The sequence below is a fragment of the Monodon monoceros genome, unplaced genomic scaffold (genome assembly GCF_005190385.1).
Source record: "Monodon monoceros isolate NGI ecotype Baffin Bay Population unplaced genomic scaffold, NGI_Narwhal_1 Super_Scaffold_14, whole genome shotgun sequence".
In the NCBI taxonomy this organism is placed as follows: Eukaryota; Metazoa; Chordata; class Mammalia; order Artiodactyla; family Monodontidae; genus Monodon; species Monodon monoceros.
In genome coordinates this window covers 47,599,137-47,614,288 of record NW_021703770.1, presented here as the reverse complement: position 1 = coordinate 47,614,288, position 15,152 = coordinate 47,599,137, and positions in this window count along the sequence as shown.

Genomic DNA, 15,152 nt, shown 5'->3' with positions numbered 1-15,152 from the left:
ATTAGGTTTAGTGTTTAGTAGGAAATAGCAATTTCACTTTTTAAAAAAAGTCAAGTCTGATGTCTTAAGAAGTTTCTCATCTAAATGGAGAAAAAATAAGTATAAAAAACAGTTTTGGCTCAAGTAAGAAATTAGCTGAGGATCAGGATTTACATATTGGAAGAGGAAGCTGAGAAAATCCAGAGTATCAACAAGGCCATTGAACAATGACCATTCACAGTGATCTTTATTTTATTGATATAGAATGATTCATTTAAATAAATTTTGTGTAAGTGTTTTAAACCAATCTGCCATTTTGAAAGCAGCTATATCTGGAATATAAGTATATTGTGGACCTAAGAGTGGTTTTTTGAGTCAATGTGGTGTCAGGATTTCCTAGGAGACAAAAGTAAGAGAAATTTAAAAGAAAAAAATCATAGAATGGCACAGGGTATACTCTATTATCTGTTAAATATAAACTAATAGACATTTTAAAATTATCATAATCACAACTTGCCCTTTGATGTGAGCCCTTGGGTAAATTTACAGAGAGCAAGAAGGCTGTATTGTATCACAAATCTGCAGATTAAAACCTGTCAGTAACAATACATACTGCTTCACTGCAGTGTTTCACCATACTTGTGTAATCAAGCAGGAAGTCCATGGATCACAGCCCTGTATTGGGCATCAACCACATCCTCTTCAAAGGAGAATGTGTGATGGGTGTTGGCATTGCATTTTTATATTGCTCTTTTGAATCACAACTTACTAAAACAAGAAAGTTTCTTCCATAGACAGCAAATCCTTTCTTGTAAAAGCTAATCAATTCTGTTAACTTTGGTAGATTTCTGTTTCTCCAAATTAAAAACAGTTGATAATATTTTTTAAACAATTGTTAATATTGGATTTGGCTTGTACTCCATTCAGCAGACATATGCCCTTGGATGTAGATACAGAAACCATGTAAATCATATACTATTCATATCCTTAGAGAGATATTGAATATTGAATCAAGGAACAACAGGTTTTTATTTTTTTTTTAATGAAGGAACACAAGTAGAAGGTTTTGGAAAACAAAAAAATAAAATATTACAGCAGAAAAATATACATAAAAAGGGCTTAAAGATGAAGAAATATGACTGACAGGTCAAATATCTAATAATTGAAGTTCCCAAAGGACGAAAAAAGGCAGATGAGAAGAAATTATAAAAGCCATAAATCAAGAATATTTTGCAGAACTGAAGGACTTGAAATCCAGATTAAAAGAACCACTGAGCACCCAGTACAATGAACAACAACAAGAAAATGATGTACCTAGGGATCATCATCATGAAATTTTACAACCCTAGGAATAAAGAGAAGACCCAAAAACTTTCAGAGAGAAGAAAAAGGTCATCTATTAAGGAAAACATTGTACTCCTAAGGCAATATTAGAAACTTGAAAAAAAAAAAGGAAAAGCAACATCATCAAATTCTTTGTGAGAAGCATCTTCAGTCTAGCATTCCATACCCAGCCAAGCCACTAATCAAGAGCAATGGTAGAATAAATAGACCTTTCTGAACATCCATGGTCTTTGAAACCTTACCAAGGTATTTGAAACTCTAGTTCGGGAATTTTCTCCATCAAAAAAGGGGAATAAACCGAGAAGAGGAAGACATAGGATCCAAGAGAAAATGAGATCTCATGCAGAAGAATGTCAAACGGGATCCCTTGATGACAGAAATTTCCAGGGCAAAAGCTTTACAGTAGGCCATGAAAGCAACCAGTACAGATCGGAACGGAATGACTGATAGAAATGTCCAGAAGAAAACAAACAATCAAAAAAGTGGAAGTGATAGATTTTCTGATGTATTTGTGAGGAAAAGTTCATTAAAAAAAAAACAGCTGGGGTACTTGAGAAGAACAGGCATTTAGAGTAAGGTACATAGAAAGCTAAGCAAATTAAAGAGAGAATAAGAATTATCTCAGGAGGAATACAAAAAGTTGTGCAAGAATAGAAAAAGAATCACAACACATTATGGGAATCATAACAATGTAATCAGTGAATATTGATTTAACCGAAAATTATGATATAGTCATTGATTGACAGGGAATGATGTAAGAGAGCAAAATCCTCATCTATGGAAAAGGAAGTCAACAGATACTGTGCTGCTCAGTCTTTAAATACAGTACTACATTCCAGTAAAAGGAAGGAAAGCTTCTTAGAGAAATGCCTGATTTCAGGTCTGGAGTAAGAAATGTACAAAATGAGCCCAGGACAATTTGTCACGCCTAAAAGCAAGGATGCTATCAAAGAAATTGATTTCTTTGAAATTTGAAATTTTTTGAAGTTTGAAATTTGAAGTTTCAAACTTTGAAGTTTGAAATTTTTCATTATAAAAAGAAAAAAAGAGTTGGAGTGTAGGGTTGGGAGGAAGTAAAGAGAACTTTTCTAGTAAATGAACTTCAGTCCTATTTGAATATTTTAAATAAGAATGTAAATGTATGTATTCCTCATGTAATTTCTAATTAACTGAAATTTTAGATTAAAATTTAAAAGAAACAATAGTGTAAGCGAATTACTTAGAAGTGTGAAGTTAAGTCCCATGGAGACTAATAAGGGTTGAAAGTCTTGGCTGAAGGGAAGTACAACAGGAACATGAAGAGGGGTGAGCAGGGAATTGCTGTTTTGTTGTTTGTAAGCCTTTTGGTCTTATTTGGCTTTTAAATTATGTGCATAGTTTACTTCAATAAAAACAAACTTTAATTTTAAAATATTTTTAATAGAAGATAATGGGCTTTGGGATCACATAGAACTTCATTAAAAACTTAATTTGGGCATTTACCAGCTAAAAGGCCTTGAGCAGAGGCTTAATCTCTCTCAGTTTGTTCACCTATGAAATGAAGATAATACATCCACCTGTGGAGTCACGAAGCTTTAACGTAATACATTTAAAGCATTTAGCCTGGCACATAGTCAGCATATGGTAGACATTATTACTATATTATATTTATATATATATTTATATATATATTTGTATTATATATATATTTATATATATATTTGTATTATATATATTTGTATTATATTTAGAACCTTTGCCGAAGCTGAACTCTAAATCTGCTAAAAGCTGAGACAGATCTTCAAACACTGCCAAAATACAGCGTGTATAGATATGGGCGTTGAGTGGGGGCCAGATAGTCTGTCCTGGCCCCCGCTCACCACAACTAGAGAAAGCCCGTGCACAGCAACAAAGACCCAACGCAGCCAAAGATAAATAAATTTTTAAAAAAAAAAGGAAGACACAATTTTTTTATATAGGTCTCAAATTTCTTTAAAATTAGTTATAATGATGTGTCAGTTTCTTATACACTATAGATGGGTTAAATTTATGCTTTTTATTTTAAGTTTTGTTTTAACAGAGAAGACGTAATTGACCACCCTGTGTTGCCAATTTGTTCTCCCTCTCTCTCTCTCTTTCTCTCTCTCTCTCTCTCTTTCACACACACACACACACACACACACACACACAATTAATTCATGTTAGTCTAAGTATCTAAGTGAAAGTTTTCCCATCTTTACTAAAAAATGAACTGCATTTTGAGTAGCTGTGATAGACCCAGGTGGCTGGCTAACCCACTCCTCCTTTCCTCTACCCACCTTCACTCTAGAGGCTGGAAGAGGTCACTCTGGTAGACTTTTTCACAGCTAGGCTAGTCATGTGACCAGTTTCCAACCAACAAAGTCATGATGACATAAGAGGACATTTGGGGGCTTCTGGTAAGCTTTTTACTCTTTGCTTCACTTCCCACCTTGAAGGAAAATGTGGGCTTCCACGGGAGTAGATATCATGAGACCATGGAAAGTCACACTAACACGCTAAGAATAGTGAAATGAAAAGAAGAAAAAGTGAGCCTGGGTCTTTGATGACAGAGTTGAGGAGACGAACACATCCCTAACTGACACAGCAGCGCTTTAGATTTCTGTCCTGTTTACTGTTGAAATTTTTCTTTCTTCATGTACCAAGAAAACATTAAGATGCAAATCTGTTATATAAAATTTACAAGAATGCCATCTAAATGCCATCATTCCTGAAGCATTCCCCTTCAAAAATGCCACTTTCCCCCCAAAAATGTAAAGTGTGTTGAAGGCTCCACCATCTTACTTCTCTTCACTAAGATGAAGAAAGGAACGCAGGAAGCAAAGGCAGAGACAGGCTACACAAATTATCTATTAAGTGAATTCTTGGTGGAGATGAGGGATGTTTGAACCATCATGGGTTTCTTTTTTCCAATTGCTTCCTATACTCATAAAAATGTTTTTATTTTATATATTTTATTCTAAACTTTATGCTAAGTGAAGGTGCAGGCTCTTTAGATTCCAGCCGCATAGATTCCAAATAGTTGGTCATTCTCTCACATCTCTGTGACCTGAAACAAGTTACCTGATCACCTTAAGCCTCGGTTCCCACATCTATAAACTGGGGATAATGAAGATACCAAATTCATAGGGGTTTTGTGAGGGCTAAAGGAGCAAACCTATGCAAAAATGTTAAGTACAGTGCTTGGCACAGTTCCGGGCTCAGCAAATGTTAGCTGTTATGACTGTAACCACTACAACTCTATTTAACAAACACCTATTTAGTATTTACTATATGCCAGGCACTGCCTTAGTGCTTGGCAAATATTAATTTACTTATTATTCATAAAACCCTGTGAATTATTACTATTACTATTATTATATCAATTTTATATAAGAGAGCACAGAAAAATTGAGGAACTTTTCAAGGATCACACAGCTCAAAGGTGGCTGAGCTGGAATTTGGACAAAGAAATCCTGGGTGTAGAATAGGTGCTGTAACCCCCTGCTCTGCTACCCCACCTTCTCCTCTCCCTTCCCTCCTTCTTGTTCCTCTCTAATGCTCTAGTGAGTGGTAAGCATTAAACAGACAGGACCAAAAAGTTTCCAGTAACAGGCATAGAGGTAATTTTTAAAGACCTTAAAAGCTTTTTGGTCACCTTTACTTAAAATATAAATTTTTTACTTAATAATATTTCTGTTTATTTTACTAAGTATCAGTTACCATATTATAAGAGAAAGTAGAGTTTGAATAACATTAGCTACAATGAGTGCTTTCAATCATCCTCATTATTTTTTCATAGCAAGCAAAGAAGGCTCTCTATGTTTAAAGCAAGGAGACTTGCCAATTGTTTTCATCAGTAGGAGTGAAGATACCCATTTCACCTTGAGGCTCAGATATGAGACAGAAGAAGGCATCCTGAAGTAACTATTTTCAGTGGGATTTGAAATTTAACATATTAACTTGAATTTTATTTGCAAACGTTACCTCTGACCAACAGACCTGTTAAAGACAGAGGCTGTTTCTTCTTTAAAAGAATGAAAGTATGGTGTTCCCAGAGAAGCTTTTCACATGAGTATATGAGATGCACAGTCTGCTCTTTCCAAACTCCTATGCAGACACTGTCACTTAGAATTTAACATTGTCATGTTGCCACTGGGACAGCTAAGTGTTATAGCTTCTATCTGCTCATGATGTACCTTCTCACTGTACCAGCAGCTCCTTAAAAATGTACATCACACACACATGAAGCATCCCCCTATGGGCCATGGGCTCCAGTTACCTGTAAAATAAACATGGACAAAATTAGCAGTAGGATACATGTGTGTTGGTAGGTGAAAAGTGAAAGAAGCCAAAATCCTAATGAACATCTCATTCTAACAGGTCAGGTAAAAAGATGTTGTAGCCTTTTTCTTCCTCTTCATTCATTTGTTGACTGAACTGAGGTCACACTGAAAGATACTAGTCTGCATGGGGTAGCACTTAATTCATCCCCTCCCCCTCCCTGCCACCAAAATAATCCAGAGTGGCAGGGGTTCCAACAAAATTAAATGCAGGAAAAAATAAAGATACTGGTATGTCTTGACTATGTTTTACTCATAACACTCTAAAAATTCATTGCTAAATGATTAATTGAAGAAGTAGAGGAGTCAGCAAACCTGGGAAAATTATTTAACTTTTCTGGGACTTGGATTTCACAAGGCACATACTCTGCATTTAATCATACTAAGTTATTTTCAGTTTCTTGAAGGGACTGCGTCTGTTAAATATTTGTATTTCCAGCCTCCACATCTATTGTCTGTCACTTAGTAGCTTCTCAGCAGATATTAGTTTTTTTAGGGTTTTGGGGAAATTTACCATAATCAATAACTGGGAAAGAGAAGGAATATAACTGCTCATTTGCTATTTTCTGCCTCGGTCTCTCATTACACAATTAATTACGCTTGTATGAATGTAAAAGCTCTGGGAAAATAAATCATTTCCAAGAATTATTAGAGCGAAAGGCTTTGCCTTGGAAGAGATCAGAGAGTTGCAGCAATGTCTCTACTGTTAATATAGTATACTTTTACTTTGTTTCTGGATGGATATAGTTTTTACAATGTAAATGAAAGATGTAAAGAAAACCCAGAAGACTGAAACAGACCAAACTAAAAAATAAATTATCAGGCCAAGAATAGCTCTCACTGTACTATATTGCTTTCATTTACTTATGTGTCTCTCCCTTCTACCAAACTATAAGCTTCCTGAGAGCAAGAACTATATCTTACCCATCTTCGTATCCAGGGATGCTGCTCAGTGTATTTCACAACCAGTACAGGAGAAGCTTTGACCAATCAGAACAGATGCTGACTATAAACCACCAATGTGGCCGGAGGTTTGTGCTGGTTAAATATTAGTCCTAATCTATTCCTAGTGCCTACTAGCAGAGTGCCTGGGGAAATACTAGATACTAAATAAATGTTTAGTGGATGGATGAAGAAAGGAATTAATAAGTGCATGAATGCCACAAGCCAATCATCCCATGATAGCCCAGTTCTTCCAGGATCGTCCTACTATAGAGGATTCTCAAATCCTTCCACTCTGTAAATTTCCTTCGGACTCAAAGGCCTTGCACAATGCAGAGAGGAGGACTGCAGGTATTATGGAAGCCATGTGACCTAGAGTCCCCTGGAACTGTTTGCAATGGATTCAGTTAGCCCAGGGCTTTTTGACAGTCCCTACAACCTCGGGTATTTTTAAGAACATAATCTCAGTAATAAACACAGAAAGCAACGTGAATGAGGTTTGTTGTTCCAGAAAACAGGCTGATTGTCTTTGTGCTTTTGATACAGCCATGCCTAGTTTGGATACAGAAATGACTGATTTGTAAGAGGTTTCTAATGGTTATTTTATGTTAAAATAGGATTCTGTTGAAAATATTTTTCATCTTCCCATTCTGTAATTTTGGATAAGCATTTTTATGTGTTTCTTTATAAGAATATATTGTAGAAAAGAATAAAAATTATTATTGAAGTTTATGAAAAGATATACTTTCCTACTTCATAAGTTTGTAAAATAAGTCTTAAACGCCATTTCTGCCCATTCATCATCAACAAAGCATTAAATATTTACCAGATCCTCAAATGGGCAGTTGTCAATTGGAAGCCACCCAGCATTCATGGTCCTTTCTTAAGAGATGCATATAGTCTCGCTGGGGCAGGAAATCCAGAGACTTCCCTCCATCTAAAAAAATTAAAGAATTGACAAGGGGTGTCAGGCCCTTCTTCTCACTGTCCAGGCATAGTCAAGGGTGAACATGCAGCCTAAACTAGTCTGATCACTCTATGCAGGCATTTTTTAATTGTCAGCAGAGTGACCTAAGCATAGAAAAGCAGATGGAGTTGATTGATTGCAGTGGCTGTGTCGATGGAGGATTCTCAAATGCTTCCTGCTGCAGAGATCTACTGGACCTGACTATGTGTCCTGGGCTTGGATCTTCATCTCTCCCTTCAAGCTTTCAAGCTCTTAACTTATATTTTCAAATAAATGTAATTCGAGTTGAAGTTAAACAAAATTTGTTTCTGTTATTTGCACTGAAGGACTAAAACTATACTTGGTATAAGGAATTAGAACTATAAACAGGTGTATAACACTGTCCTTGTCCTCAGTGACTAGACAACCTAGTTGAAGAGAGAGAACATAAGTCAAAGTCCAAGCAAGAGGCAGAAAATAAGCATGAGTGGTACTGGAACAGAAGGAGAGAATCTGAGTAAATTTGGGGGTCAGATTTGGGATGAAAAATCATCCCCCTTCACCATCCTCACTCCTAGACTTTGCTTAATTAATTGATAGACAGCCTTGGCTGCAAGGCGTCTATATAGGCTAGATAATGGAGACAGAAAAGGAGCAAATGTGGCTGCTGCACTCACCCTGAGAAGTGCTATCTAGTTGGAGAAACATGTCATACATTAAAATATTAGAAAGTAATACAAAACAGGATATAGCTCAGTGTTAGATTTGGTCATGCAAACCTGAGGTACTATAGGACTTCAAAGAAAAGAGTATGTATAACAGAGAAAAACAAACCTGACTCCGTACTGGATCTATTCCTTTAGCTCCAACCTCTGTGCTCTGTTGCTTGTGCTTAGTTATACTGGCTCTGCACCTTTGCAAAAGAATGTTGCTTATAGCCTGAAATATGCATGATAGCTCTTTCTCAAGGCTCTGCCTCCCAAGCTTGACCTTTAAAGGTATAACACTTTTCCATTCATATAGAGATAAAGTGTTGCAGAACAGAGAATAACATTTATCTTGTTGGAGGTTTACAGGAACATCATGACCAGACATACTTGGACAGCTGCAAGAACAAAGGACTGTCACATCCACTCCATGGTCTGGAGAGCAGCAAAAAGTTTATAACAACCAACCATACCCCCTCCTCTTTTTGTATAAAAGAAGGCTGAATTCTAACTTGGGTAAGATGGTTCTTTGGGACACCAGTCTGCCACCTTCTCAGTCTGCTGGCTTTCCAAATAAAGTCACTATTCATTGCCCCAACACTTCATCACTTGATTTATTGGCCTGTCATGTGGTGAGCAGTACAAGCTTGGTCTTGGTAACAAATGGACTGTAGTGAAGTCAGACATCAGAGAAGATAGAGCATCAGCTAATTCACAGCAACCTGTAAATTTTGCCAATTCCATGAAAACATTCAGTTTATTTGTTTGCTTCTAGGCATTATTTAGATCCAAAATTAAATCCTCTCATTTATATTTTTTAGATCTTATTTCTTTTGGTATCATGGACATCTATAGCTTGAATTAGATTTAAGAAAAATAAATTGGCTGAGTTGTCAAAATACACACACACACACACACACACTGATAATAGAATTTACATTTAGTTTTATCCTTCAGTGAGAGAATAAATGAACAGAGAACATCAATTTTTTTACATTTTAATTCTTGAAAGTAATAATTTCTCATGAAAATGTATTTCAAAAATTAATTCTTATAGAGAAGTTACAATGTATCAGCACTGTCCTAAACACTTTACATATTTAGTATTAATTTCTTTAATGAAGGCTGGTAAATATTAAACAATCCCCAAGGGTGGGGAGTGGGTGGGGCACTGATTTGTAGAGTCTACCAATTTCTGTGGTGTAAATACTCCCACCCTGGAGGATGTCAAGCTACCAGTGTGATTTCACTGAGTGCGGAGGTGGAAAGATGAGAACTCTTGGCTCTCCATAGTCCTACAGTCAGCTCTAGCACACTACTTGTTCTGACATCTCATGTCCTTGAAACTGATACGTGGGATCTGAAAAAAGACTTAGAGGTCAACTTGCACAACATCCACATTTTCAAATATGAAAAATTAGGCCCCCATGTTGATTATTGACAACCCCATGATTACATTAGCAATTAAGAGCTGACTATGGGACCTGGATAGACAAGAGGCTGAACTCTAAGCTAATTGGTCAACTTTCCATTCAAAATGCAGTCCAGTTCTGAAAGCAGGGTCCGTCTTCTTAGTTTCAAGAGATGTCCAAATTTCAAGTCTCCTTTTCATATTTATACACCCTTCCTGGCTATTAGTTCAGGCTTCCCTCCCTAAAGAGTGACTAGATAATCTTGTCACTGCCTTCTGTTTTGTTTCTTGCACAATATATAAAAAGACAATCAAATTGGGACCAGCATGTCCACTTATTCTGTGCCTATGTGACTATCTGTGGGATGGTACTTGGTCCCACAGTAGCTTTCCCACATTCTGTCACCATTCCTGAAGTTTCACAACTTATTCCTCTGGATCTTAAAAAAATTTTCTACTTTCCTAAGTCCAATACCACAAAACTTCCTGGGCAAATTATTTTGCCATATATGTTAGGGAAAGTCTATTTATAGAAAACTGAGAAGTCATGGAAATCAAATGTGTCCAAAATTTTTTAAAGTTCATTATCAAAAGTGGAGTTAAGAAAACCCTATAATCCACCTTCATTTATTTAACAATTTTGCCCATGTTTGAAGTTAATATCATAGAAACTTTTCCATACGGCAAAATTTTACTTGTAAAGGCTACTAAAATCTAAAATTAAATTCTGTTAGATAACTCTCACGAACAATAAGAAACTATATTTTTCTTCTTTTGTGCTTGTTTTTTTTAATAATAAATTGTTTAATAAATGCCTTCTGTGTTGTTTTGACTCTCAAATGACTTTTTTTACTACTATTTAGGATACTCAGTAAAGCAACTGTTTTGCAAGGGCCTATAGACCTTGTTACCAAACGTACAACTGTGCTAGTTTTAGAACTGCTTTTGGATATTGGTGTTGAGGTGTGGGTTTCATTATGCTTTGGGAATATTACAGTGAACTGGCTGGTCATCAGCCCTATAAAAGGCAGTCTGTTCAGCTGACTGATCAGCCAGAAGATTGTTTCCTTTAGCAGATGACACAGAGAGGATATTTGCTTTATCCATGAAATATATATTTACTATAAATAGTAAGCGTAACTTTGCATCTCTGAGTGGGTGAAAAATGATCTATTTACTCTGAGAATATCAAACCAGCAATCTCACAGATCTCAATGAAAAGAGGGAGAAAAAGGATTTGAGGGACTCCGTGGTGACTGGGATCATAGAATGTGTCAGCTAAATCATCTTCTATCCCATCCGCCCCCTTCACTCTCAGATCTAACCCTCCTCTTTACCCACCCCTCCCCTCAGAAGCTACAGCAAAGATACCTTAGATAGCTGCCTTCAAACAAAACCAAGATATTGCCCCTTCTCCCACTTCAGGAGCTAGATTTCATAATCCTCACCAGCGCCCATCCTCTCTCCCATGGCAGAGCCTAGACAAGCCACTGTGTCCTCCACTTGGAGATGCCCCCACCCCGACCCCAAGCCCTGGTACTCTTTGGCTTCTGGGCAGTTATTCATTGATTTCTTGAGGGTTTGTTTTGCTCTCTTCCCAGAAGAGATTTATCACACACACACACAAAAATCAACAAAGGTGAGGAGATACCTCAAAATATATTTAAAATGCATTAAGAACTTAGGTAGTTGCTTTGTCTCAGGACACTCTAAATTAATTTCTGCACTGCATCCTTGCCTGACCTCAGGGAGTTAACGTCCACAAGCAAGATTAGAGTAGCGACAGGCAGGGAGAGATTAGATGTGCTCTGGGACAAAAATAAGCAAAGGAAACAGGGCTATGCTTTCAGGCGTGGATTAATTTAATTTTCTGGGAGGGAAGAAGAGATTGTTTAGGGGCTTAAATCCATAGAGGTATCTCAGATGCTGATGAAGTTTGACTTTTCATGTTGTTTTTTCCTTTTTTGAAAGATATAAAAGATGAGCAGAAAAACAACTCATTACTTTTCTGGGAAGGAAAGACTATAGGGGTTTATTTTAATAATTTACATCCTATTTCCATAACATACTCTTTGCACAGACTATACCTTTTAAACACATTGTTAGGAAGAGGCTGATATTCAGTGTGATTTCAGTTCAGGAACTCAATAATTAATCCCTTAGAGACAAAAGAATGTTTAACCACTGGATATTTATTCGAGAAATCACTAATGAAAAATATTCTGAGCAGCCCAATTTTACAATTTACACATGGAATGAGAAAATGTTCATTTGGGGGGGAAATATTGAGTAATTGAGATGGGGATTTGCTTATAAATAAGATGAAGTCTAGTACCTGTGAGGGGCTGGGGAAAAGTTTGGGGGTGAGGGTGGAGGACACCTAACAGAATCCTCCAGGAAAGCCGGCTCCAAGGAAGTGTTCTGGGCAGGGGCCTGACAGCCTAAGGTCCCCTCCTGGACTAGCTCCGACCAGCTCTGACCTTCATCACAGGAACCAGCTCAATTTCTAGAGGTGCTGGGAGAGGAAGGTGGGAGTGTGAGAAGCCAGAGGGGCCAGTGTAGCTTTGAAATCCAAACATGTTAAAACTAAGTGGTATCACCACAACCCCAAACACCTTAAAAGAAGGTTCCCTATCTGTGAGGGAACTCAGCATCTTTAAACAAGGTCCTAAATACACAAAAAAGGATGGTTAGGAAACTCTCTTTTCTCCTCAAGGCTAAATTAGGAATGTTTATTAAGCAACTCAGACAAATAGTACAGAGAAGGAAAGTGAATGACAAGTCACAAGGACTTACTAATTTAGCTACAGTCTAACACCAAGTCCAACACCCTAATTTAAATGACAATGTATGTTTTCCCATGACACTTTCAGCCAGAAACACTACTGGCTACTTAACTAAGGCTAGGTGATACTTCTATGGAGATAGGAGACCCTTCGCCCCTGAGCACTTCCCGGCACTGTGGCTTTATGGGTGACACAAAAGAAGAGGCAGCTCAAACCGTGTGTTCTTCTGTGTGTCACTTTACCTCTTGCCCTGTAGCTCTGTATCCTCCAAGGAAAGGTTATAACTGTTCTCAAAGGTGACTTTGTAAGCAGGTAGGATAGGGAAGTCCCTGGAGAAAGAGAACCAGGCATGGCTTTCTTGACAGAAGAGAAGCCATTTTTGGCCTAAGCCATTTTGTGATCTAAGCCTGGCCACAATGCTCATCCTTAAACAGGTCTCAGTAATTAATGATCTTAAGGGAACAAAAGAATGCAGAAGCAAACGACTGTTATCAGGAAAGAGATAGCAAAGATAATATATCAGTTGTCGAGTTCTGTTTCAATGGTAAAGATTAGCCTGAAGCTCTCAAACACCAGATCAACTAAAACCTAAGGGATGATTATGTTGACCTTTCCTGACCCTCGTGACTTCAATCAACTAAAGCTTGGACTCTGTCAACAGCCCAAGCCCCTTCATGAGACACTGCTTTGGGAAAGATCCCTGGTATTCTCCTTACTTGCTGCAAGTAATACATTCTTCCTTCTTCTGCTCTTTGGCTTGCTTGTGTCTTTTGGCTTAACACCTACTAAGAGGCAGTTTTCAGTTAGAAACTTTATAGGTAGGTCAAGTAGGCGGCTGTCTGCTCTGGTTCAAGGCTCCTTACTCCATCAAGTTTTGTTCATTTGTTTCTTTTTTAATGGCTTTATTGAAGTATAGTTTATATACATAAACTGTACATATCTAAAATGTACACTTTGATATGTTTTGGCATATGTGTACAACCGTGAAACCATCATCAAAATCAAGATACCAAACATATCCATCACCCCCAAAAGTGTCCTTGTGCCCCTTTGTAATCTCTACCTCCTGTCCCTTCTCACCCTCTCAAATTTACTTTGCATTTTCTGAAGTTTTAGATACATCGTATCATATGATATATACTCTTTCTAACTCCTTTCACTCAGCGTAATTTTTTTGATTCACCCATTCTGTTTCGTGTATCAATAGCTCATTCCTTTTTATTACTCAATCAAGTTTCCCTATACAACCTCCTCAAATTTTAATTCCACCATGAAACACCCCATTTAGTTTTTGATCTTTGACTTGCCACTTTTTTTTTTTTTTTTTTTTTTTTGCGGTACACGGGCCTCTCACTGTTGTGGCCTCTCCCGTTGCGGAGCACAGGCTCTGGACGCACAGGCTCAGCGGCCATGGCTCACGGGCCCAGCCGCTCTGCAGCATGTGGGATCTTCCCGGACCGGGGCATGAACCCGTGTCCCCTGCATCGGCAGGCGGACTCTCAACCACTGTGCCACCAGGGAAGCCTGCCTTGCCACTCTTAAAAATACAAATCTTTACCCAAAATTTGTCGGTTGACAACTTTGTTGGGGGTTAGGTGTGAAGCCAATGCAGTCTCCAAGGAAGAATATAAACAGGGATTAGGGCAGCAGGACTCACCAGAGATAAATTTTGAATTTTTGCTGCCTTAGTGACGACCACACTCAGCCTATCTCATATGGCTACTCTAATTAGCTTCCCTGTCTTCGGTAACTGAATCATTATCTTTCATTCTTACTTGGTTTCACTGCCAGCCAGTCTCATGCAAGCTCCAGGGTTGGGGCTTTCTCTTACACATTTCCATCCTTTTTGATTATTGAAGATGACCATTCTGTTGCAGGGAGACTGTACTGCTGAGACAGTCCACAATCTCTGGGATCAACTGGGATCATCAAAGTCTCTGACAGTGGAGAGTTACGTGGCAGCTTCCCCAAAGCAACAAGCTGGGCTCCTCTGAAGTCTCCCAGCCTCGCTCAGCACCTGTGGTCCTCAGTAGTCTCCTGCACCAGCTCCACGCATGGGGGCCAGCCAGCCCCCATTCTCTCCTCTCCCCTCCCTCCAATCTTCTGTGAGGGAACTTCCTAACTCCTGCCCCTCCTCCATAACTCCTGCTTCTTTCTAGAAACCCTGCTTCTGGTCTCAAGGGATGGGAGGACAGTGTGGGTGGAGCAATTTGTTCTTCCATTTCATTCCAAATCTATTGTTAACTCGTACCATCTGCGGCTTGTTTACTTCACGTCTTTCTTCCTGATGATTATCAAGAGTGTGACTTGGATAATTTTTTTTTTTAAATAATAAGGATGGGGCTTCCCTGGTGGCGCAGTGGTTGAGAGTCCGCCTGCCGATGCAGGGGACACGGGTTCGTGCCCCAGTCCGGGAAGATCCCACATGCCATGGAGCGGCTGGGCCCGTGAGCCATGGCCGCTGAGCCTGAGCGTCGTCCGGAGCCTGTGCTCTGCAGCGGGAGAGGCCACAACAGTGAGAGGCCCGCGTACCGCAAAAAAATTTTAAAAAAGGATGGGCAAACTATTAATCTTTTAGTCCCAGGAAAACAATCTTACGTCTGGGATTAATGTGGAAGAAAGGTCATGCATAAATAAGTGGGGAAAAGTAAAATGCCAACATTAATATTTCAAGATATTGTTACTACATGTATTTAA